This window comes from Acomys minous, assembly GCF_964271855.1.
Source record: "Acomys minous genome assembly, chromosome: 5".
In the NCBI taxonomy this organism is placed as follows: Eukaryota; Metazoa; Chordata; class Mammalia; order Rodentia; family Muridae; genus Acomys; species Acomys minous.
In genome coordinates, this window is record NC_140494.1 from 110162533 (window position 1) to 110187465 (window position 24933).

The following is a 24933-nucleotide window of genomic DNA, read 5'->3' on the forward strand; positions in this document are numbered from 1 at the left end:
AGAAGGGAGGGGAGAGGAGGAGAGGAGAGGAGAACCTATTTTCAAACTCTTTAGTAAAATATAATCATGGTTATTGGGCAGAGTGGTCTGTGTTGTGGGCACTTTGCTTGCATCATCTCATTGCACACCGTTGGTCTATGACGTAGCAATCTTCATGCCCTTGTGCACAAAGATGGTGCTCACAGAAGTCGGAGAACTTGCTCAAGGGCAAAAGTCTATGAGTTAACAAGGTCAGAGCTCAAATATCCTGACTGCAAATAGCAGGCTTTTAAATCTCCACAGCCTTGCCTCCCTCATGGCCTGTAGTACCCCAGGATGGGACTGACATTGACCAATGAAGCACCTCGAGACACGAGATGCTGGAAGCAGAAGCAGCAACGAGGTCGAGGGTCCATGGGAGCAAACCCAGCGACAGGAAAAATCAGCTGTCCATCCCGTGAGGGACTGGAGCCTCGTGCAGGTTGTAAGAGTGATGAGGTTTTTTCCTAAGACACCTGGTAAAACTCATAGGGTTCTGGAAGCTAAGTCAGGTGACACTAAGTGTACTGCAAATGGTCAGTGTCAGGGAGGTGTGGGGGTCAGATTACCCCTTTTCCAGGTGCTCTCCAGAGCCGCAGCATCTCCAGCGAGCTGATTCCAAATGCAGAGGAATCTCAGCCCTTGGAGCAGAACCCGCCATCTAGCATGATCCACGGGGGTTCTCGTCACATGAGAGAAGCAATGGGTCAGCGGGAGCTGGTCCCCAGCCACTGATGTGTAGAGAGCAGGCAGCTGTATGGCTCAGCTTAGTTGGAATTGCCCGGGAAGCTTTGAAAATCCTGGCAGCCACGCTGCAAGCCAACTCCCTTAAATCATCTCAGTAGGAATGCCGCGTGAGGTCAGTACTTCAAACATCAGTATAACAGACGCTGCAGTGTGACTGTTCAGAGCAAGAAATCTGGCGACAAGTAGACTCGGGTTCAAATTCTGACCCTGTTTACTGACCATTTCACCAAGGGCAAGTCACCTCATGTCTCGGAGCTCCGGGGTCCTCGTGCGAATAAAAGCAGCAATAACCATTTCTAGCCCACATAAACCGTAAGCACCCTCATAAACTGTGAAGTGCTGTAACGGTGGTCCCTACTCTTCTGGCCTTCCATGTCACGTTTCCTGCAAAACCAAAGGAAGAAAGGCCTCGTGCCTTTTAGTTTTGCATTTGACTTTATCCTATTTCAAGCCACGATGTCCCTTGGAGGCACGGAAGAAAAGAATCATCTCCTGGCTGTGCCTCACTTAGTGCTTAGTGAGTCTCCTGCCCGCGGCAGCTCATCTCATTTCACTCCTAACATCCCATGGTGTGTGATAAGTGAAAGGGAGAAGGAAAAGCAATCAGGTCGCATCTTACAGGCTTTGCAGTCTGATGGGCCAGGAGCTTTCAACCACCAAATCGTGTCCAGGATCCCTGCTAGCGCACTCACCATGAGGACCGGGGCCAAGAGCTCTTCTTCAGTTTCAAGACAGTTTCTTCCTTTGGTCCCAACCAGACAGAGAACTGTGAACTGAGCTTGGGAGCACAGCTGGAAAGAGCCGGGGAGACAGTCCGCATGTAAGCCTTATCTGCAGCTCTGCATTTAACTTACCCAGCTACTCCCAAGTCCTGTGCCTGCTCCTCCCATCTCTCCCGCTAATGCCACGCACTGCAGATCCCCAGCCACTGAAATCTTAGTAGAAAGTTGCAAATATCCCACCCAAAGCCAAGTAATATGCAATGTCTTCCAACTCATGTATTAAGTTACATGATAGACGGTAAACAAAATAAAAAATTATTACCCATCTACAAGTTCGAAACTGAGGTTTTATGTACATTTTGAACCAAAGGGGGTCTAATTTCCTTTTCTGGCCTTCATAGGCACTGAATGTAAAAGGTGTAAGCAGAACACCCATACACACAAAATAAAAATAAAAACATCTTAGAAGAAAACTACTCAAAGTCTTGGATCTTTACCTGAAAGGCAAAGTCAAGAATAAAATTCAAGACAAAAATTTAATGTGTTGTTATGTTAAGTTATATAATATTATAATATACAATAACATGATAAAAAATTAAATATATTTAATAAAATATGATTATTGGAACTATGCATGCATTTAGGAATTTCTAAATCAATATAATTAGCACATGAATTACCACGCATAGTTTAGATCTCTTAAACTTATTCCTCCTGATAATACATCCTTTGGCATAAATCTTCCCCTTCCTAAGACCCTTTTAACGCCATCCTATGGTCTATCTTTATGAATTCATCCATTTTAAATCCCATACAAAAGCAAGATCTAAAGTATTATCCAGTACCTAGATTATTTCATTTAAGGTAACATCTTCTATTTCATCTGTGTTGGTGCAAGAGACAGAATTTTCCTTTTATGAGGCTGGACAGTATTTCATGCCACATCTCCCTCAGCCATCCAACCGCTGATATAACTTTACATTATTCTATATTTTGACCATTAAAAAAAGCTACACAATGCTCGTGAGTATGTAGATATCTCCTGAATATACCTACTTACATCTTTTGGATATGAATGAAATTGATAAATAAATAATATGATAGTACCATGTTTAATTTTTGATGAACATCCACATGGTTTTCCAGAATGTACTAATTTGCATTCCCATCAGCATTGTACATGGATACTGTAAGATACTTTCCTTTCATCTTTTTTATAATAGCTATTCTAATGTCTTTGTGGTAATATCTTTTGTGGTGACTGTTGAAAACTTGCCTCCATCAGATTGTCTTGAGGACTTGCCTCTTGGTTGTGACCTTATATAGAAGGGCCCCACCCCTCTGCTGTCCTTAGGCAGGTGGGCCTGTGCTCCATGGTGTCACTGCTGAACCCCCGACCCGACCCGACCTCCTTGGTGATGGACCGTAGCGTGGAAGATGAAATGCACCCTTTCCTCCCCAGGAAGCTTTTGATCAGCTGAAAGACAAACTGGAACACTCAATTTGCATTTCTGATCATTAGCTTCTTCGTGGTATTTACTAAACTTTGAGAAGCTGTATATGAGAAGTAATTCATGAGCAGAAGTGGATACGATGTGCAACCCAAGGTGTCCTATGGGTGACAAGCATTGTCAGAAGGGTCTTATTTCATGGAGTCTACATGGCCTGTTTTCTACAAGTTAATCATTCTGAAAGTGGGTAGAGGCCTGCGGACAGTGGCATCTTACAGCCACAGTGTGCCAGGGAGCTGCCACGGCCCAGGCTCCAGTAGACTTGGTCCCAGCTGTGCCTGGTGCGAGCTCTTTAATTGAGTTATGTGCATTGTTGTGATTACAGTTGAGTTTAATTGCCACTTAAAACATCTTTTAAAAGATTCCACTATGGTTTGGCATTGAAACAAGAAGTTACTGCGCACATAGAAAGGTGTAGCATTTGAGCAGCGGGATGTAATTTGGTGTTCCTGAAGCCAAAGCCTGTTAGTGCAGCCATGGTGGAAAGCCACCCTTTGGGGTTTTCTTTAGTTTTTTAAGAGAAAAAAAAACATGTTTTACAAGACCTAAGAAATGGAGCTCTTCTGTTTTATAAATGAGATATATGTACACACACACACACACACACACACACACACACATATATATATATATATAAAGCATAGGCATATATATATATATATATATATATATATATATATATACATTCATTATATGTCAAAGCAAAGGAAGACAAAAGACACTGCCAAGTCCTCAAGAACAGACAAAACAGATCTAGACGAGAGGCTAGTGTGATCAATTTAGCAGTTCCTCAAGGCTATAATTATAGCATTATGTCATGTATTGCACTCTGATTTTATGTACAGTAATGAAGGAAAGTGCTATCAAAGCATATGCAAGGCAAGTGCGGTGGTTCACACCTACAGTCCAACTACTCAGGGGTCGGGGAAGGAAAGGATGATATGATTCTAGAAGTTTGAGAACTGGGCAAAGACCAATTCAAAATAGAGACCATCCTAAGATATTTCCAGTAAGATTACAAGACAGTGGTTTCAAATATATAATCAATACTAGAAGCATGAATTATATTAGAAACAGTAATTTTCAGAAGACAATAGCAACAGAAGATCAAGGAAAAAAACCTCAGGCTAAAAATTATGTTTCTGATGAAGAATTCAGAATAGAAAAGAAGAGCAACAACGGGCGATATAATGAAAGAAGACATCCCAAAAATAAGCATTAAGGGAAGCTGTGAAGAAAGAAATGTTCACCAGGTACAAATAACAACAACAATAAAAAGGTAGGAGTCAGCTTTAGTCTCACATACTTAGGAGACTAAGGAAAGTGGATTGCTTGAGCCCAGGTGTTTGGGGCTAGCCTGGGCAACACAGATATTCTCTCTCGCTCTCTCTCTCTCTCTCTCTCTCTCTCTCTCTCTCTCTCTCTCTCTCTCTGAAACAGGGGGTAAGGTGTGGAGTGGAGGATGAAGAGCAAGAAGAGAAGAAGATAAAGAGGAGTCAAGAGAGAGTTGTGTCCAGAAATATCCCAGCAAGTTTCTTAATTCTAAACAGCAGCAGTAATAAACAGTTCCATGCACATCCTGAGCCGACAGAGAGAGACAGATGGACAGATGGACAGACAGGCAGACAGACAGACAGACAGACACACACACACACACACACATACACAGGGCAGCGGGGGGTGGGAGAAAGAGATGAATGCAATGAAAAAAAGGCATGAAGACATAATATCATACTGGCCCTGGTTCATTTCTGCAACAATAAAGTTTCTGAGCTCTGACATGGAAAAGACAGACTCAAGAATTTACTCTCCACTAGGCTCTAGTGTTTCAAAGGGAACCACATTCAGAATGCCTGACACTCACATTTTCTTTAAATCATCTTGATAATTTGCACTTCAAGTTCCCAATTGATGGGTTGATATTAAGGAATAAAAATAAAATAAAAAGGAGCATATGGTAGAAAGACCAGCAATGGGCAGGGGATCCAACTCAACAAAGACATCAGTTAAAGTCTGGTTACCAGACAGAGTAATTTAAAAACACGCTAGAAGCCAGGCATGGTGGCCCATGCCTTGAATCCCAGCACTCCCAAGGCAGAGGCTGGTGGATGACTGTGAGTTCAAGGCCAGCCTGGTCTACAAAGTGAGTCCAAGACAGCCAAGGCTACACAGAGAAACCCTGTCTCAAAAAGACAAAATCAAGAAACAAACAACCCCCCTATCCAGATCTAGCCAGTGGACACCACATTCTCCACAATTGTGTGGAGAGCAAGGACTGACTGGGACATAAACTCTGGTGCCTCATATTTGACCACTTCCCCTTGGTGGGGAGACCTGGTGACACTCAGAGGAAGAGTAAGCAGGCTACCAGGAAGAGACCTGATAGGCTGTGATCTTATAGTGGGGACAAGCTCCCCTTCTGTCACAGACCAAGGCGAGGGGAATAAGATGAAAGAGGGAGGGAGGGGGAACGGGAAGATACAAGTGAGGGGATAACAAATTAGATGTAATCTGAATAAATTACTTAAAATATTTTTAAATTAAAAAACAAACAAACACAAAAATCAAAAAAAAAAAAAACAAAAACAAAACAAAACAAAAACCAGGCTAGAATGGAAAGCCATACAACACCAGAAAACTAAGTAAATAGCAACTCAGACCCCAAACTCAACAACTTCATGAGGACAGTAAAGTGAGAACACACAGGTTTCTTCTTTCTACGCAGCTGTAATTTATTGAAGTAGGAAACAGAGGCTGCCTTTTTCACAAAATAATGAGAATAAAGCAAGGCACCAAAAGCGGCCATACTGTCCTCAGACTTCATGAATACCCTAAAATCTTCACGGATTGCATAGGGGCTCCTCCAGGGGCAACTAGCTTTTTAATAAACAAGATCCTGACCTTCACAGGCAATGCGGTGGTCTCGGGTTTGTCTGGTGGGGACAGATTAAAGGACCTTCCATCTAATTAGCATCTCCAGTGTCTAAACTAACCTTTGTCTTGCTGAGGATGGTCCGATTAAGTTACTAGCTCACCCTGAGAAATATAAGTTCTAAGGGGCTCTTTGCTCTAAGGGCCAATATTTCTGATTTCTTTTTTTAAAAAAAATCTCCAGGGGTTTCTGATCTTTTAAATCCTCCTCCTCCTCCTGACACACACACACACACACACACACACACACACACACACACACACACACACACACACACACACACACACCAATCCATCACGCTTACTGAGGCAGCAGTACCAGCGACCCTGGCTAACGTCGGGTTATCTAGCTCCATGACTTGCTCTCCCCACATCATAAGGACTAAACCAGGGTGTGTCGTGAGTCGCCCATTGATCTAACTCCAGCTCCCAAGCCAGCCCTCCCAGAGGCATCTGGCTGCCTCACGTTGTGCCTGAGACCATCCTCACCCCCCAGGACTCCCTCTCCAGAGCCAGCCCAGCCAAGGGCCCACGAGCAGAGCCGCGCCCACTCCAGCCCTGGTATTGCAGTCCACACCTTGGGAGTTGCACCCTGGCTGCTTGCAGGTCGCTGCTGCCACCTGTCGGCTGCCTGTCTAGAACCTAATTCTTTTTTTTCTTTCTTTCTTTCTTTCTTTCTTTCTTTCTTTCTTTCTTGCTTTCTTTTTTCCAGATTACATCTCAATTGTTTTCCCCTCACTTGTATCCACCCATTCCTCCCTCCCTTCCGTTTTCACCCTATTCCCCTTTCCTAGGTCTAAGACTGAGGAGGACCTCCTCCCCCACCATATGGTCATAGGCTATCTATCAGGTCTCATTTTGGTAGCCTGCTTATCCTTTCTCTGAGTGCCACCAGGCCTCCCCACCACCAGGAAGTGGTCAAATATGGGGCACCAGAGTTCATGTCAGAGTCAGTTCCTACTCTCCACATAACTGTGGAGAATGTCCTGTCCATTGGCTAGATCTGAGTAGGGGTTCAATGTTTACTGCAAGTATTGTCCTTGGTTGGTGCAGTAGTTTGAGCAGACACCCCTGGGTCCAGATCTGCCCGTCATGATATTCTTCTTGTAGGTTTCTAGGACCCTCTGGGTCCTTCTATTTCCCCATCTCATATATTTCTCTTACCTAGAGTCCCAGTAGGATGTCCTCACATCTATCCCAATCTCCTGGTAAGTGAAAACTTTCATGGGACATGCCTTTTGGGCTAGTGCCCAATTATAAGTGAGTATATACCATGTGAGTCTTTCTGCTTCTAGGTTAACTCACTCAGTATGATCATTTCTAGTTCCATCCATTTGTCCATAAATTTCAGGATTTCCTTGTATTTAATAGCTGAGTAGTATTCCATAGTGTAAATGTACCACAGTTTCTTTGTCCATTCTTCAACTGAGGGACATTCAGGTTGTTTCTAGGTTCTGGCTATTATGAATAAGGCTGCTATGAACATGGTTGAGCATATGTCCTTGTTGTGTGGTGGGGCATCTTCTGGGCATATTCCAAGGAGTAGAATAGCTGGGTCTTGAGGTAGCCCTATTCCCAGTTATCTGAGAAAGCGCCAGATAGATTTCCAAAGTGGTTGTACTAGTTTGCACTCCCACCAGCAATGAAGGAGTGTTCCCCTTTCTCCACATCCTCACCAGCATGTGCTGTCACTTGAGTTTTTGATCTTAGCCATTTTGATGGGTGTAAGATGGAATCTCAGAGTCATTTTGATTTGCATTTCTCTGATGACTAAGGATGTTGAGCATTTCTTTAAGTGTTTCTCAGTCATTCGATATTCCTCTGTTGAGAATTCTCTGTTTAATTCTGAGCCCCATTTCTTAATTGGGTTGTTTGGTTTGATGGTGTTTAATTTCATGAGTTCTTTATATATTTTGGATATTATCCCTCTGTTGCATGCAGGGTTGGTGAAGATCTTTTCCCAGTCTGCAGACTGTCACTTTGTTCTGTTGACAGCGTCTTCTGCCTTACAGAAGCTTCTCAGCCTGATGAGGTCCCATTTATTAATTGTTGACCTTAAGACCTGGGCTGTTGGTGTTCTGTTCAAGAAGTTGTCTCCTGTGCCAATGTGTAAACTACACCCTTCACGATAGCCACAAGCAATATAAAATATCTAGGAGTAACTCTAACCAAGCAAGTGAAAACTTGTTTGAAAAAAAAAAAAAACTTCAAATCTCTAAAGAAGGAGATTGAAGATGACATCAGAAGATGGAATGATCTGCCTTGTTCATAGATCAGGAGAATTAACATAGTAAAAATGGCCATTTTACCAAAAGTAATTTACAGATTCAATGCAATCTCTATCAAAATACCTACACAATTTTTAAAGACATTGAAAGATCAATTCTCAACTGCATATGGAAAAACAAAAAACCCAGATTAGCTAAAACAATCTTGTACAATAAAAGATCCTCCGGAGGGATCTCCATACCTGATCTCAAGCTGTACTATAGGGCAACAGTGATTAAAACAGCATGGTACTGTCACAGCAATAGGCTGGTTGATTAATGGAATCGAATCAAAGACCCAGAAATGAATCCACACACATATGGTCATTTGATTTTTGACAAAGAAGCCAAATCTATTCAATGGAAGAAGGACAGCATCTTCAACAAATGGTGCTGGTCTAACTGGATGTCTACATGTAGAAAAATGCAATTAGACCTATATTTATCACCACGCACAAAAATCAAGTCCAAGTGGATTAAAGACTTCAACATAAAACCAGAGACACTAAATCAGTTAGAAGAAAAAGTGGAGAAGAGCCTAGAGCCTAATTCTCAAGGAGGCCCTGACCCTGAAAAAAAAAAAAAAAAAAAAAAAAAAAAAAAAAAAAAAGGGGACCTGTCCTGGTAGATGCCTCTACAGAAGGAGGGGCTTTCCTGTACTATCCTGGTCGTTCATGCTGCCCACCCTCCACCCCACCCCACCCCTGACAAACTAGACTTGAAGATATGTGTGCCTATTCCTCTTTCCAGGAACGTGCCCCTCATTCTTCCTAGCCCTGATCACACACCTGGCTCCTAGGTACCTCATAACCATCAGGCCCCACAAATCTGGGTGAGCTAGCCCTCAACTGAGACATTCTGGGGCCAGGAAGAAACACAAAGATCTTTTAAACCCAGGTGCAAATGTCAGACTCCCCCGGAGCAGAAACCAAGAAGCTATTAATTAATTAACTAATTAATAGTGTCACAAATAGCCCCCACATGTCCCCAATGCTAAAGCAACTTAGCAACCCATGGGATCAATACATCCAAATGACCTTTTTAAGTTAGCCATGCGCACCCACCTAAGCCTATGAAAACAACAAACAACAGGCTTGCACTGGAGGAGGAAAATTCTCACTGACTTACCCAGTGGTCTCCAACCTCTCCTGGTTCTCCTGCCTGGTTCCTCCAGCTCTAAGTCTGTGTCCTGAAGACTGAGTAGCCACTAGGGAAAAAAAAAAGAATACATATAACTAGAAAGAATGGTTTCATTTCATTCTTAAATGGCCACGACTACTTTGAAATGTGCTGTGAGTGGCTAGGGAGTTCTGCAGAACTTCTCAGACCCTGGAAATGAGAAAGTGACTGCCACCCTCTGTGCCTCTGCTGACTTCCCAGGTCTCTTGCTATGATCCTTAGCACCGTCAGCTTGAGAGGATCTAGAACCACTGGGAGACATAGCTCTGGGCTTGTCTCGGGGCGGGGTGGCAGGGAATTTCTAGGGTCCCTAACTGTGGTTGGCAGCATTCCACTGTCTGGACTCTGTGACAGAACTAAAGGAGGAGCTGAGCCAAGCCCAAGCATCCTGCTCTCTGCCTCCTGACTGTGGATGCGACCAGACCATAAGCTCCACGTTGTCGCTCCACGTCTTATGCACAAGTTCTCTTGTGTGTCTCTTAAGCTGCTTTTGGCTGGTGTTTTGTAAGAAAAGTCACCAGTGCACTTGCTTTCAGTGCGACCCCTGAAAACCCAGCTTCGTGAGGAGGTTACCAAATGGCACACAGACTCCGAGACAGAGATCACAGAGCATCCGAAGCCAGTCAACTGCATGGAGTCAGACAGACACCAAGTGTCATATTAGACCTTTGACTTTTCTGTAGAGCCTGTGGGTTCACCACAGGACCCCAACACCTCAGGTCTAAGTTTAGGAACAGCTTGACACTAGCCTTGCTCAGGGTTCACCTGTCCCCACTCTCCGCACAGTCCCCTGCTGGGCTGCAAAGACATTCCATCTTCCCTTGAACTGTCCAGGCATCTTCCCACCACGATATGCTTGCTCCTGTTTCTTTCTTTGCCTGGGTGGCACTTCTCCAGGTTTTAGCAGACTTAAGCTCTTGGCCTTGGGGTCTCAATTCGAATATAGCCACCTCAACCCACCCTGAAGCCTTCTAGGGCTCCATACCAACTGCTCTCTACAGATCAGCCTGTCCCTGTAGCTCCTCCCACTGTCTGCGAAGATCCTGCTTCCTTATCAGCTTTCTTGATTTCTATCTCCCTGATAGAATGCGGGCTTTATGAGAGCCGAGCCTACTCTACAGGACACAGGCCAGCACTCCGAAACAAGAAGGGGATTGTTCCGTGAGTGAATATAGCCACACAGCTCAGACAGATAAAAGATATGAAGACAACAGCCTTTAAATAAAAATATTAACCCTGCTCATAGACAGGCAACACTAGGCTTTCAAGGCTGTACAGCTGAAGTGGGAGACCTGAGAACAAATCAGGTCTACTGAGCTCCAAAGGATGCTTTGGTAAAGCCATACTAAACGCTGGTAGTCTGCTTTACATACGCATAATATAACTTCTTATGTTGGAAGTTATATTGGACCTAGTGAGGTAACTCAGCCTGGAAGTGCTTCCCTGGCTGGCCTGAGGGGCTGAGCTCAATCCCCAAAACTCACATTTAAAAACCAGGCTTGGTGAAGCCAGGCATTGTGGTGCATGCCTGGAATCCCAGCACTCGGGACGCAGAGCCAGGAGGTTTGCTGTGAGGTCAAGGCCAGCCTGGTCTACAAAGTGAGTCCAGCACAGCCAAGGCTATACAGAGAAACCCTGCCTCAAAAATTAAATAAATAAATAAAACAAACAACAACAACAACAACGAAAAAAAAAAAGCCAGGCTTGACAATGTGTGCTCGTAACCCAGGGCTGGGAGGTGGAGATTGGTGGACCCCTGAGGCTCACTGACCAACTAGCCTAGCCTGCTCTGAGAGTCCCAGGCCAGTGAGAAACCCTGTCCAATATAATAATAATAATAATAATAATAATAATAATAATAATAATAATAATAATCCAAGATGGATAATCATGAGGAACAGCACCTGAGGTTGTCCTTTCTCCTGCAACACACACAAGACATGCACACATAAAAGGAAAATATTTTAAATCATGGGTGGTGCTCTAAATGTACTTTCTGTAACAGGCCAGAGGCGACCCTGGGAAATGAGCTAATAGTGCCCTCAGATAGGCATTTGTTGTCTAGTACCCCAGCCCCCTCCAATGAACATGGGGGGTGCCCTGGGAAGGTCTAGTCCTGGTTTTTCCCCCCTGGAAGTAGCTCGTCCCAACAGAGAGGCCTCTGGAAGCCATGTCTTCCAGCCTGGACTATGTTTCCCTTTAAGCACAGCAATAACAAGTGTGACTGGCAGGGCTGCTCCACCTGCTGTGTTCCTGTTGATTGACAGGCAGGAGCCTGGCAGACACAACTGCAATCAGGGGCTTGGCAAGCAATCAGCCATGTGCCCTCTGCTGTACTGGATGCTAAGAGGTCACATTTATACAGTCCCTCACTAGGACGGGGGTGACCAGGGGCCTCGTCTGCAGGCCACGGTGGATTTAGGGTTGCCTCAGTCCCTGGGAGGAGCTGCAAAGGAGATATATGGACCAGGGATTCAGTGGCTGGGGGACTAGGAATGTGACTCACTGATAGCGTGGCTCGACTTGTCTTAGCATGCACGCGGCCCTCAGTCTGATTCTCAGCACCACATAAACCAGGTGTAGTAGTGCAGACTTGCAATCTCAGCACTTAGGAGTTAGAGGGTTGAGGATCAGGTTCAAGGCCAGCCCAGGTTGCATGGGGGCATTATAAAGAAAGACAGACAGAAGGAAGGAAGGAAGAAATGAAGGAAGGGAGAGAGGGAGGAAGGGAGGGAGGGAGGGAAGGAGGGAGGGAATGGCTTTGTTCTTTCTTCCTTTTCTGCAGCTTGGTTTCATTCATATCCCTGTTAAACTCAGTAGCTCATGCAGGGAAAAAAAACCTCACTCTGCCCTCCCTCACTACTATGCCTACCTTTACCTGGCTCATCTGGCTTCTGCTTATTCTGTGATGGGTGATCATCTGTTCAGAAAGTCTGGGCTGACTCCAAACCAGCCTAGGTCCTGCTCCTCTGTGCTCCAAATGGCCCACATATAGCTGCATGCTGGCACTTGCCTGGCTGCATTATAAAGACCTGCCTGGGCTCTGCCTCGATGCTGAGGCTGTGAGCTGTTCTCATGACCTAACAGGTGGCTGGCAGATATGGTCAGCTGGGTCCTGGCCTCTGTGCAGAAGACAGTCTCATAAGACTCTCAGACCTCAGAGATCATCTCGCACAGCAACAGGAGGGCCTGCATGCAGAGGTCGCTGATGTAAGAAGGGCAGCCTGGAAAGACACGAGATCAAGATGCTAGCCCCTCTCCCGCAAGACTACCATCACTCTGAAGCTCTCAGCCTGTGTCACTAACTGTTTAGAACAAACTGTTCACAACTCGGTTCATTCTTCTTTCCCAGGTCAGAGGGTGAGCCTCACGTTGGCTCTGCATCAGGTCACGGGGACCACCTCCTCCACAGGCCGCAGCACCCCAGTCTTATATACTACACAGATTGCTTATTGGAGAGCTCTTAACATGGGGCTGAGGAGCAAGAGAAAAGGGAAGGGCTCAGGGACTGAGGAGAAGGCCCTTATGTTGCCTACTGCAGAGGCCTGGCACTAGAAGGCATTGGTAGCAGGCCTTACTCACCAGCCTCTGCCATGGTGCCTCAGTTCACTATAAGTGGGAAGCATGCCAGTGTAGAGGCCTAAAGACATGGCCTGAGATCCTACATCTCAGGGGATTGGCAGGCAGACTCCACCACTGCTTTCAGGGGAGTGGCTGCTTCCCCTTCGTGAACTCAGGGATCAGAGTCTCGGAACAAATGTTTCAGGGACCTCCAGATGACCGAGCGTCTTGCAAGCACAGCGAACACTGAAAGGTCATGGAGAGAAAAGAGAGAGAGAGAGATCCGGCAGAGGAAGATAAAGCCAAGCACTTTATCTTAGGAGAAACAGTTAAAGGGAGAGATGGAAGTTAAGAACTTAATGAATTTGGAGGAAGAGAGTAGGTAGGTTTTTATAATCAATTAGAGTGGCCAGGACGTGAGAGGCCCGTGAGAGAAAGAGGGTTATGGAAGGTAACCAGAATGTTTTAGGTCTCATCACTAGAGACTGCAAACCCAGGCCCTTGGCTTTTATGCCCCAAACTAGATCACCTGAGCCTAAAATCCACAGCCCCAACCACTCAGTCGTCAGCGGTTCTGTCAGCGGTTCTTTGTAGTTGTATCTAAATAAAAGTTAAAAACCAAAGGCCCAACCCCACTGAGGTGCCTCTTCCTATGTAGACACCAATGAAATCGTCCCACAAAAGCAGCGACCCTTAGCTTCATCATCATCCATACATCACGATCTGACTCTGCCTTGCCTCTGCAGCCCACCCGCAGCTACCTTGCCACAGCCAGAACTTTCCCACACCCCACCTACCTCCAACCCTTTACACAAGCTGTTCCTTCTGTCCTGACTCTAGACTCATCCTCCTTTTAAAGCCTGCCCATCCCCCACAACTCTCCAGAGACATTGCCTCTTTGGGGGGAGTGAATTTGCTTTGAGTCATCTGGTCAAGACACGCCTCCCACATACCCAGGAGCTGCTCAGTATGCCTCTCGACAGGAAGAGGAGCAAGAGGGGGTGGGGAGGATGGCTCAGTGGGTAAATAAGTAGATTGGTGGTGAAAGCTGAGGCTGAAATGTCCTGGTGTATAAAGAGTAGGAACAGTGAGCTGGGGACAACCAGAAAGAGGAGAAGTTACCAGAAGAGCTAGCGAGGGCAGGAGACAGGACAAGAAGAAACTCAAAGGGTCCTGGCAGAAAGAAGCAGATCATTTGCCTGGGTCAGGACCGGAGCAAAGACCCGGGGCTCCTGCTGTAGGCTCTCAGGTCGGAGGCACAGGCTCCGTGAGCACTCCTGCCCCCTTATCCTTCCCACCTGTTTCCCTGACTTCTCTTGAGCTGCTGTGATGGGGACTGTGGCAAAGAATTCTGCTGGGTTTGCCCATGAAGCTAAATTGAAGACTTTTAGATTAATGGTATTGGCAGAGATTTCAAGACAGCCTAGTGTTGACTATGTCATGTTGTTATTAGTAAACACACACACACACACACACACACACACTCTCTCTCTCTCTCTCTCTCTCTCTCTCTCTCTCTCTCTCTCTCTCTCTCTCATACACTGGAGTAGACTGAACAAAGAGAAATAGGAAATGTACAGTCTGAGGAGAAAGGGGGTCACGGAGGGCACCAGGAAATGTGATAAAGCTAAGCCCAGTGTTCCAGGAAATAAAAAGTTCAAAGACAAGTCAGAGACTGTTAATTGAAAGCAATAAGAACTCCACAGATGTCAAGTAGAGATCATGAGATACTACAAATGGAAGCTACCAGAAGAGAAAACCATACCAGAGTTTTTGGGAATTGTTTAATATTCCCAGAAATCATGTAAGAGTTTTCAAGTTTTGGCTTAGGAGTGTGTGTGTGTGTGTGTGTGTGTGTGTGTGTGTGTGTGTGTGTGTGTGTGTGTGTGTGTCAGAGAGAGAGAGAGAGAGAGAGAGAGAGAGAGAGAGAGAGAGAGAGAGAGAGCTGGGCACTCTCACCAGCCACCATGCAGAAGAATCACTCATCTTAGCCAAAAAGCCAGATGATGGGCTCTGCATTTGTAGCTCTCCGAGCCACAGCTCAGCACATGCCCTTGAGCTGTACAGAAGCCTACAGTTACCTGCGCAAGAGTGGGCCATGGATGGAGGCCTTGCCCAGGAGAACCATCAGTTCCAAATGAGCCAGTAGGGGTCAACAGCTGCTGGGGAACGGGTGTGTCAACTTCTCTAATGGGCAGCCACTGAGGGACTTGGTGGAAAGAGTTCAGAGGGAAGGGAAGGAGTAATTACCCAACGGGGAGGCTGGGGTCTATAAGGGTGAACATAATCACAATACATTGTATATATGTATGAAATTGTCAAAGGTGGGGGGGGGGCGTGGGAGGGCCTCAAGGAGTCAAGGGCTAGGTGACAAGGGGACAGTGTCTTGTTATACAAGCCAACAGCCACTAGAGGGTGATGCTTCCTCGTGAAACATTTCGCCAGCTCAAGGGCATACAAGGATAAGAAAACCACGTTCCGTACACGGAAAACATGTTTTCTTGGGCAAGAATGGATCCACAGCATATGCACCTATAAAATTTTCTCCTTATCAAGTAATTCTATAGTGAAAAATATTCCTGATTAAATGTGATACCTCAGAGAGACAGCATTTTACAACCAGTTTTACTGTTGTCCTAATCTGAGCCATCAGATAAAAAGAATTCATAGTCCATAGCCTATGATGAAATGTAGCCCAGACTAAAGAAACCTAAAAGCAAATTCTGCCTACATTAGGCCTCACAGCGTTTGGGATCTTAAATCACTGGGACATAATCTCAAAAAGTCTGAAAGATTCTCTACAACAGTTCTCCCTCTCTCTCTCTCTCTCTCTCTCTCTCTCTCTCTCTCTCTCTCTCTCCCTCCCTCCCTCCCTCCCTCCCTCTCTCTCTATCTGTGTGTGTGTGTGTGTGTGTGTGTGTGTGTGTGTGTGTGTCTGTATGTCTGTCTGCCTGTCTGTCTCTGTATGTGTCTGTCTCTGTATGTGTGTGTGTCTATATGTGTGTGTGTCTCTGTATGTGTGTGTGTCTATATGTGTGTGTGTCTCTGTATGTGTGTGTGTGTCTATATGTGTGTGTGTGTCTGAGGGGGAGAGAGTTGTAAGTATGCACATGCACACATGTAGAGGTCAGAAGACAACTTTGGGGAGTCAGTTACTGCTTTCCAGCAGGGTCTCCCTCATTTCTGCTGCCGGGCTGACCACTGGCTTCTGGCTGGTGCTCCTCTCTAACCTCCATCTCGCAGGAGTGAATGCCGGAATTATAGGTCCATGTCACCACATCGGCTCCTTATGTGGATTCTCAAGATCAGAATCAGGTTGTCATGTTTTCAGAGGAGCACTTTTACCACTGAACCCCATTAATTATTTTTTTAATTCTGTGTTTTCATTTCAATAACAATCGAAAACCTGTTCCTTAACATCCAGAATCAAGCAGGTATCTATCTTACAACTAGATCTAGTTGTAAACCTGCCGTGCACCCCACTAAGAAAAGGCATCCCCTCCTGAGCCTCGAGAGCAATCGCTCACACAGAGGAGGACCCTAAGCCAGCACCTGTCTAGGCACCAGCATGGCAAACCATGGAAGGGTGTCAAGTGCATAAAATGGATGTCACCTACTTGAGGTTTATTGGGATTTAGTTTTGCTTTTGCCTGTAGATTTATGAGGCATGTAATGTGTGTGTGTGTGTGTGTGTGTGTGTGTGTGCATGTGTGCGTGTGTGTGTTACATACATATGTATATAAAGAAGTTACAGTTCTTTGTTAAATTGTTTAAAAAGTAAGTCAAGAAAATTAACAAATTCAAATAGAATCTAAGATAAATGAATTCACTATCAAATACACATTCATAATTACTTTCATTAACCATGCATGTACCAGCTAGCCTCTGAAAAATACTATATTAATTAACATTTGATTTATTTAACACAATCCAAAGAAAACAGGTCAAAATACTATTAGTTCTCATCTGTGAGTCAATGATAAGGGAGTGGGGTGGGGTTAATCATAGCTTTTTAAAATCTGAAAAGAAACTTTAGTTTTAAAATGTAAGATCTGCGGGGCAGTAAGGACACCTGAGAAATAGTGTCTTCTAGACATGACAGGACCACTGCATCCTTGAACTCACAGAAGCTATGGTTGCCTATGTAAGATCAATTCAGCCAATGTTCCCGCATGGACAGGGGAGGGTCTCATGAGACCCCACCCTTAGCTGAGGCACTGTTGGCTGCTGGTGGTGAGAACATTCACTCCCATCAGGGGAGTGGCCCTGGTAGGTTGCCCATGCACCTCAGATGGTCCTACACCCATGCTCATATGCACACTATTAACTGGATGCAGTTAATTAAGAGAGATGGCTCAGAGGTTCAGAGCCTACTCATTCAGAGGTCCTGAGTTCAATTCCCAACAACCACATGGTGGCTCACAACCATCTATAATGAGATCTGGTGCCCTCTACTGGCCTGAAGGTGTGCATGCAGGCAGAATACTGTATACATAATAATAAATAAACACATCTTTTTAAAAAAGATTTTTAAAAAGAAAAGACATAAAGTTTGGAGGGAGATGTGGTGGAAAGAGTCTAGGAAAATTGAGAGTTCAGAACGACAGGTGGAAAGGATCAAGATATACTGTATGCATGCATGAAATTGTCAAAGAATAAATAATTTTCAGTGTGCTTTCTTGACCTAAGCTACTAAATTCAAAGTATGATGGCTTAAATAAGAATAGCCCCCATAGGCTCATAGACTTGAATACTTGGTCACCACAGGGTGGCACCACTTGAGAGGGATTAGAATGTGTGACCTTTTGGAGTAGGTGTGGCCTTGTTGGAAAAAAATGTGTCATGAGGGTGGCTTTTGGGGAGTTTTGGTTTTGGTTTTTTGGGGGGGTTAAGACAGGGTTCCTCTGTGTAGTCCTGGCTGTCCTGGACTCACTTTGTAGACCAGGCTGGCCTCGAACTCACAGCGATCCACCTGCCTCTGCCTCCCGAGTGCTGGGATTAAAGGCGTGTGCCACCACGCCCTGCTCACCTTTGGGGTTTTAAAAGCTAAAGACAAGCCCAGTGTAGCTTGCTCGCTCTCTCTTCCTGCTGCCTTTGGGTCCAATGTAGAACTCTCAGCTACCATGTCTGCCTGCACGCCGCCATGCTTCCTGCCGTGACGATAATGGACTAAGCCTCTGAAAGTGTCAGCAAGGCCCAATTAGCTGCTTTCTTTTATAAGGGTTGCCATGGCCGTGGGGGTCTCTTCACAGCAATGGGACACTGGATAAGACAAAAAGTAAAATACAAACAGAAAAAGAAAACAAACTTACGCAGTCAAAGGGCGATGGAGCACACGGGTGGAGGGGGCTTGGGGCTGAAGGGCAACATAAGATGGAAGAGACACAGACCCAGCCATGGTTGCCAGTCACGTGAACAAGCAGGTTTGATGTCTAGTATTTAGATGAGCTACTCTTTACAAAACAAGAGACAGGGAAGCAAGGAGGAGGAGGATAAAGGCCATTGTTGGGTGAGGTAATGTGTATATGATGGCAATTAGACCCCAGCTGCATTCAAAAGTTGTAATAATTAACGAAGAGGATGGAACAAAGTTAGAATCAAATAGAATCAAATTTTGATTCCTCCTGTTTCCCCTCACCTCATATAACAATTTCTAAGCCCATTCTCCTCTCTAATTATGTCTTGATTCCGCCACCACAAATTGTATACTAATATAGTGGCTTTTATTTATTTATTTCATTATTGCATGCATGCACATATGTGCATGTGAGCACACATGTCACTGTATGTGTGTGAGTGTGTGTGCATGTGTGTGAGCGAGTGTGAGTGTGTGTGTGTGTGCGTGTGTGCGTGTGTGTGTGTGTGTGTGTGTGTGTGTGTGTGTGTGTGAGTGTGTGTGTACATGCAGGTCAAAGGATAACTTTTTGGAGTTGGCTCAGGTCACCAGTCTTACACAGCAAGAGCCTTTACCCACTGAGCCATCTCTCCAGGCCCAACATAGTAGCTTTCTGGAGGTAAAATATAAGTACATTAAATGTAGTGATTTTAAAGTAAAATTAAGAATTTTTGATGAAAAGATGGAATTCATTGATCTTTTCTGTTTAAATGATGTACAGTGCTGATTTTCCAAATTTTGAAAGAAACAGACCTTTTTTCCCCTATCTTTAAGTTCTCTGATGATTTTTCAGGCTCTTCTGGGTTCTATAATTATTATGAAACAATGCAGTGTAAATACCACAGATATTTCACCAGACAGCCTCAGTTTGAGTGGGAGTCAACTGTTATCTATTGACTCAGCACCTCTCCTGGGGAAAGAAGAGACAGCCCGATTGTGTGAGCCTAGATCCCCCCACAAAGAGACTATGTGAGGAACTCATGTTTCTCGTGATCATAAAATTTCATTAGTTGAGAAAGTGAGGACAGAGATCTCTGGGTGGAGCAGGCCGGGCACCCTGACACAAGTGCTGAACCTGAGTGTGAACGCAGAGATGTTTCTGACACCTGTGGGAGGAAAAGGCACAGTTGACACAGCACACAAATGTGCTGGGAGCACAAAGCTCGCCCAGGACAAGAACTCATCGGTGGAGCAGAAAAGGGGGGATGTAGTTGAGAGCTACAGTCTGCCAATGACTTTGCCCATGAATTTTCAGGGGTTGAGGGGCGTGTTCATACAGTTTTAAGTTGCTATCTGAAATCTTTCCAAATGTCATTACTTACAAGACTTTTATGCCATGGTGAAACCCATTATGTATACAACCCCCTCCAAAAACTGTAAAAGCGAATGTAATTTCATAAAACTTGTGCTCTGAAGTGAAGTTCTCTTATAAATGCCCAGTGAATTCTAAACACCAAAGCACTGACATCACCAAATAATGTCTGAAGAAATTCCTCCTAGTCAGAGAGCTTTTCTCCTTCCCTTCATTAACCTCCACTTCCATTTTCTGGAGCCCCCTCCCACCCCAGATTTGTGTCTTAGTTATTTTCTTTTTAGTTGTGCATATGTGTCCGTGTCTGTGTGCGGACATATGCGTATGAGGACAGGTTCCCTGGGAGACCAGAGGCATTGGATCCTCTGGAGCTGAAGTTACAGGTGACTTGAGCAACCCAGTGTGGATGCTGGGAACTGAACTCAGGTCCTCTGAAAGCGCAGTACACACTCTGAACCACTGAACCATCTCTTCAGTCCTGCATACCTTAGATTTTAAGCATGGAAGACTTTTATTGACCACATCATAAGTATGGATGTCTTTTTTTTTTTAACGCTATCAGTTTTACCTTTAATTTCCTGTGTCCCTGGCTATATTAACTTTCTTCTCAGATTGAGATGATTACATTACCACAGATCTGACAAAATGAACAACTGTTGGGATGTAATAACCATTACACAGGAATACAATGGGTTGTAAACACCTCTCAGTGTGTAACTCCCTGGCAGCTTGGGCTCTCTTACTTTAGCACATACTCCTAAATAGAAAGCACAGACTGCCAGACTGGGGGGAAAGTTTAGAATCATTGCAGTCCTATCTTCTCTAACGTAGGTAGTAAGGAGTGATGTTCATATAAACGCAGAAGATTAATTCCAAAAAAAAAAGCTTAAAATTTCTAATTTCTTTAATATATACCAAAAATCATGATGAAAGGAAACTGGGTGTTAAGTAAAGAGTAAGAACGTTAATTACGTGATGCCTGCTAGCGGCTCATAAGAGCCATTTGTTTTCTCAATAGAAAGACCCCAAAGTCAGGAAAGTTCTCTGATTCTGAGACAACGCACCAATAGCTCAAGGATAAATGAACTCATATAGTTTTAATCACAAAGATAGACAAAAGGACGCTATGAAGTGGGGTGGAGGAGAAGAACTCACAGGCCACCGACGTCTAGAAAACTGCTAGACATCCATACAAATTAGTGAGAAAGGAAATGAGGACTCTTCCCATAACCCACTGTGCAGTGACTCCTAAAAAGTACCCTTAAGTAAAGAAACAAGTAGCAGCATAGGGCGTGGTATAGCAGAACTCGCCTAGGTGTAGACCTGCTTACCTACTTACACCCAGCATCTTGGGGACCTCGGTACTTAATACCAAGGAGAAAAAGCCCAAACCCGAACTACAGAAATGGTTTCGGTACTATGTCAGAGTTGTCACCCATAAGAGGAAAACCAGTACATACACCTGACTACAGAACATCTTAATTTTAATTCTTTATGATAATACCATCAAGGGAAACAAGAAAAAGAGAGGCCACAGAATGCAAAGCCATGTGTTCAGGTGACGCATCTGATGAAGGGCAGCTCTCACATAGGGAACAGAAGGTGACCTCCTATGATATGGTGAGTGAAAGGGACGGGGATAACAAATAGGAGACTCCGGTCCAAAGAGGACGCTGGAAGAGCATCACAAATCACAAATAGGACTGGTAAAAAGTAGAGACAGACGACAGCCCAGCAAAGAGGCAAGCAGCACACAGCTCCCCAGTACCGACTCCACAGCGTGGGTGGAGTAACGAGTAGAAAGCAGGTGGCCCTGCTGAAAAGGGAGTGACTGCACACACACACACACACACACACACACACACACACACACACACAGGATACACGAGCAGGGGCAAGGGGTTCATTTGATCACATCCTGTGTCTCAGAGGGCTGTGGCCCAAGTACTGTCTTGAGTACGAACCTATCGTATAAGAAACTATTGCAAGTCAGGAAGTTTGAAGTCACCACCACAATCCCCGGGTGGGAGACAGCTACACGAGGCAGTCATGGATGACCAAAGGGCTAAGCCCAGACAAACTGCACAGCTTGAGTGCCTGAGGCTCCCCCAGTGGAGGAGTCCTTGCTCAGTGGCCCCTCAGCCACTAGACTGACTCCTAGAGCCAGGGGTCAGGGAGGAACGTGAACTCCTTGGCGAGTTAAACAGTTTCCATTCCAGCACTGAGAACTCCTAGAGTGCAGTCCCAACAGACACTCCTGCAAGGACGTGCCGGGGTGTTCACCAAAGACTAGAGGAGACTCAAAAAAAGAGCAGCCCCAAAGTCCCACTGCCAGGCAACATCTGCAGGGGAGGAGAGAAGAGGGCCAACAGATCGTTGTTATGGCTAAAGCCCTATTTTATGCTAGGCATCTGTCTGACTCCAGTCCCTGGAAAATAAGTTCTCAGTAACTTGGACTCAATGACCCCCACCCAAAAATGTATAGCCGTGGCCATCTACTTGTTACGATATGATTAGCTCATTTTTTTTCTGACACAGATAACCAACAACTGCTTTGAGTTGCCTTAATCACTTAGCTTGGCAGAACAGAACAGAACAGTTTTTACTCGCTTGTATAAATACTGAAAGTCTCCGTGTGGTTCTCCCTTTAAAAGTTCTTCCCCATACCCCTCCTTCAACCTCAAATTTGGTTCAGAGATATTTTTTTATGCTGCTAGCAGATAATCAATAAATCTTTTAATTATAATTGGATTGAGTCTATGGTCTTTTTCCAGGAGTTACAAATTCCATAAGAACTACCATCACCTTTTAACTAAAATCCAAGGAAAAAGAGGTGTCAGATGGCTTTAATATAAATAACATGTCATGAAATACAATAGAATCCCATCTTTAGAGAGAAACAGAATTTTATTAACAAACATGAACTACAAAGAAATTCTTGAAGCAAAAGAAAAATCATCTGAGCCGGGTGTTGGTAGGCACACCTTCAACCCCAGCACTCAAGAGGCAGAGACAGGCAGATCTTTGTGAGTTCGAGGTCAGCCTGGTCTACAGAGCAAGCTTTAGGATAGCCAGGGCTACACAGAGAAACCCTGTCTTGAAAAGCAAAAAGCAAACAAAACAAAATTTATCCAATGGAAGTTTAGTGACTGATGAAGGAAAGTTAGAATAATCAAAATAAATACTAATGTTTTCCAATTACTAACAGCAGCTTCTCTGATTTAAAACACGTGTGTAATTAAAATGTGTATCTACAAAGCTCTTTTTTTTTTTAAGCAGGAGACAATTTGACTTTAAAACAATATGCTGTTTACAAGGGAGCTGGAAAGATGGCTCAGTGGTTAAGAGGACCGGCTACTCTTCCAGAAGACCAAGGTTTGATTCCCAGCACCCACGTGGCAGCCCAGGACCGTCTGTAACTCCAGTCCCAGGTGACCCACATCTTCTCCTGGCCTCTGCGGGCCCCAAGCACACACGTGATGCACAGACATTCATGAATAGAGAGCTGGAGAGGCGGCTCAGCCAGTACAGTGTTTGCCTTGAGCTCAATCCTTCAGGACCCACGAGAACAAACTAGATGTGGTGGTACACACTCGTTTATACCAGAGCTGGGGAGGCAGAGACAGGCAGATCTCTGGAGCTCAGCCTCCTCAGCAAGCTGGAGGCAAGTAAGAACCCTTTGTCTCAAAACAAGGTGGGCAGCGGTCCTGAAAAACAATGCCCAAGTTGGTCCTCTGACCTCTACAAACACATACACACATGCATATGGCCCCCCCACCCCCGCACACGCATACACATGTACACACAGAGAGAAAGATAAAGGAATATCTTTACATACTTGTCTCAAAATACCATTAAATGTAATATTAAATCTCTATTGGCCAACAGCATGCTCAGACATTTCCAATGTGAAATCTGCCCTTCACAACTGGAGTACATATACTCTATAATAGATTGAAATATTGTGTTTTGATCTCTGTAGTATGTTAACCAAAGTAAAGTTATGAAAGTGGAAAGTCCATGGTAGCATTGCACAAAGTTCCCAACAGCATCTACTTTATAATACCTCTAGGACAAACCAGGGGGACCAGTCTCCCCTCCCCAGGACACTGCAGGTCAGCCAGTGCTAAAGTACTGTCAACATCATTAAAAACCAGGAGGTGTTAATTTCTTTAAGTTCTCATTATGAACCCTCCTTCTGGTGTTCATTCTCATGTAAATAAGAAAAGAAATTCTGAGATGAGGTACCGTTCCTCCCTAATCGACAGCTAGCTGCCCTGAAGCCTTGAACAACACAGCCAGCAGGACTACCCTGGCCATTTTGAGCACTCTGCTGACCTCTTCTTAAGGAGAGGGTGTGCCCATTACAGCTGCTTGCGCTGCCTCCTAAAGATGAGGCTCCGTGCAGGACTGAGTTCAGCCATTTGTGTTGGACTTTCAAGCTGTCACAAGGTTTAGTGGCCTTTAAGTGGCAAAAACCACTGCCACCTCGGCCTGAGAAAGCATTGTCCCAGTGCCCAGCAAGGAAGCGCTGTAGATGATGCTGAAAGGACACGGTTGGTGCAAACACAGCAGCCATTATCACGTAAAGTGTGCTGTGATTGGTACCAACACTCCGTCTCTTGCTGTATATATCAGGCTTTTCAGCTCACTCGGTTACTCACCTTGTAGACACCCTCCTGAGCTTCCGCCGCTGGAGCTGCAATTCAGACCCAACAAAAGGCTTCTCATGAGTGGCCATTTCTTGGACTGAGCTGGTAAACACAAAGGAAGAAGCAGCAGGTGTCGGCAGAGGCTGTGGAGTGGCATCAGCTGTGACAGCCGGGCAGACAGGATAAGGTTCAATGGTGTCAGAGCGGCTGGATGTTCGGTGCCTTAAGCAGAGTTAGAACGGAGCAGCCGCAGGTTGGGCTGCAAACGCAGCCAAGGGTAGCCTGCTACTTGACAGGCAAGCAAGGGCAGGAACAAGGTGACGACTGAAGTAGAAAGGTCAGTGAGCTGAGGCAGAAGAAGAATGGAAGGCTGTAAAGACGCGGAAAGGAAAAACTTCAGACCCTGGTCACTAGCAGAGTCCCAGAAAAGCTGTAAAACATTTAGGACAGGGGTCTCAGACGCCCTAGTTCTGGGAACCAGCTGAAACGCTGGCCACCATCAAAGGTTAAGGAATGCCCATAACCCGGCCTAGAAGTCGAAAACACTGACAGGCAGGCACTCAGGAAATCTCGACTTCCTAGGCCCACACAACAGGTGCAACACTTCAAAAATCAAGAGTTCTAGTGGCCTAGGCCTG

The 24933-nt window shown here is 45.1% G+C and overlaps 1 long non-coding RNA gene across 1 annotated transcript; it reads right to left on the reverse strand.

Moving 5' to 3' along the window:
- Positions 1–582: 582 nt before the first annotated feature.
- Positions 583–24708, reverse strand: LOC311597634. Its single transcript, XR_014779291.1, has 3 exons — positions 24308–24708; positions 9325–9403; positions 583–1556 (listed from the first exon to the last, which is right to left on the reverse strand). It is a non-coding gene; the product is annotated as an uncharacterized lncRNA (long non-coding RNA).
- Positions 24709–24933: the final 225 nt, after the last annotated feature.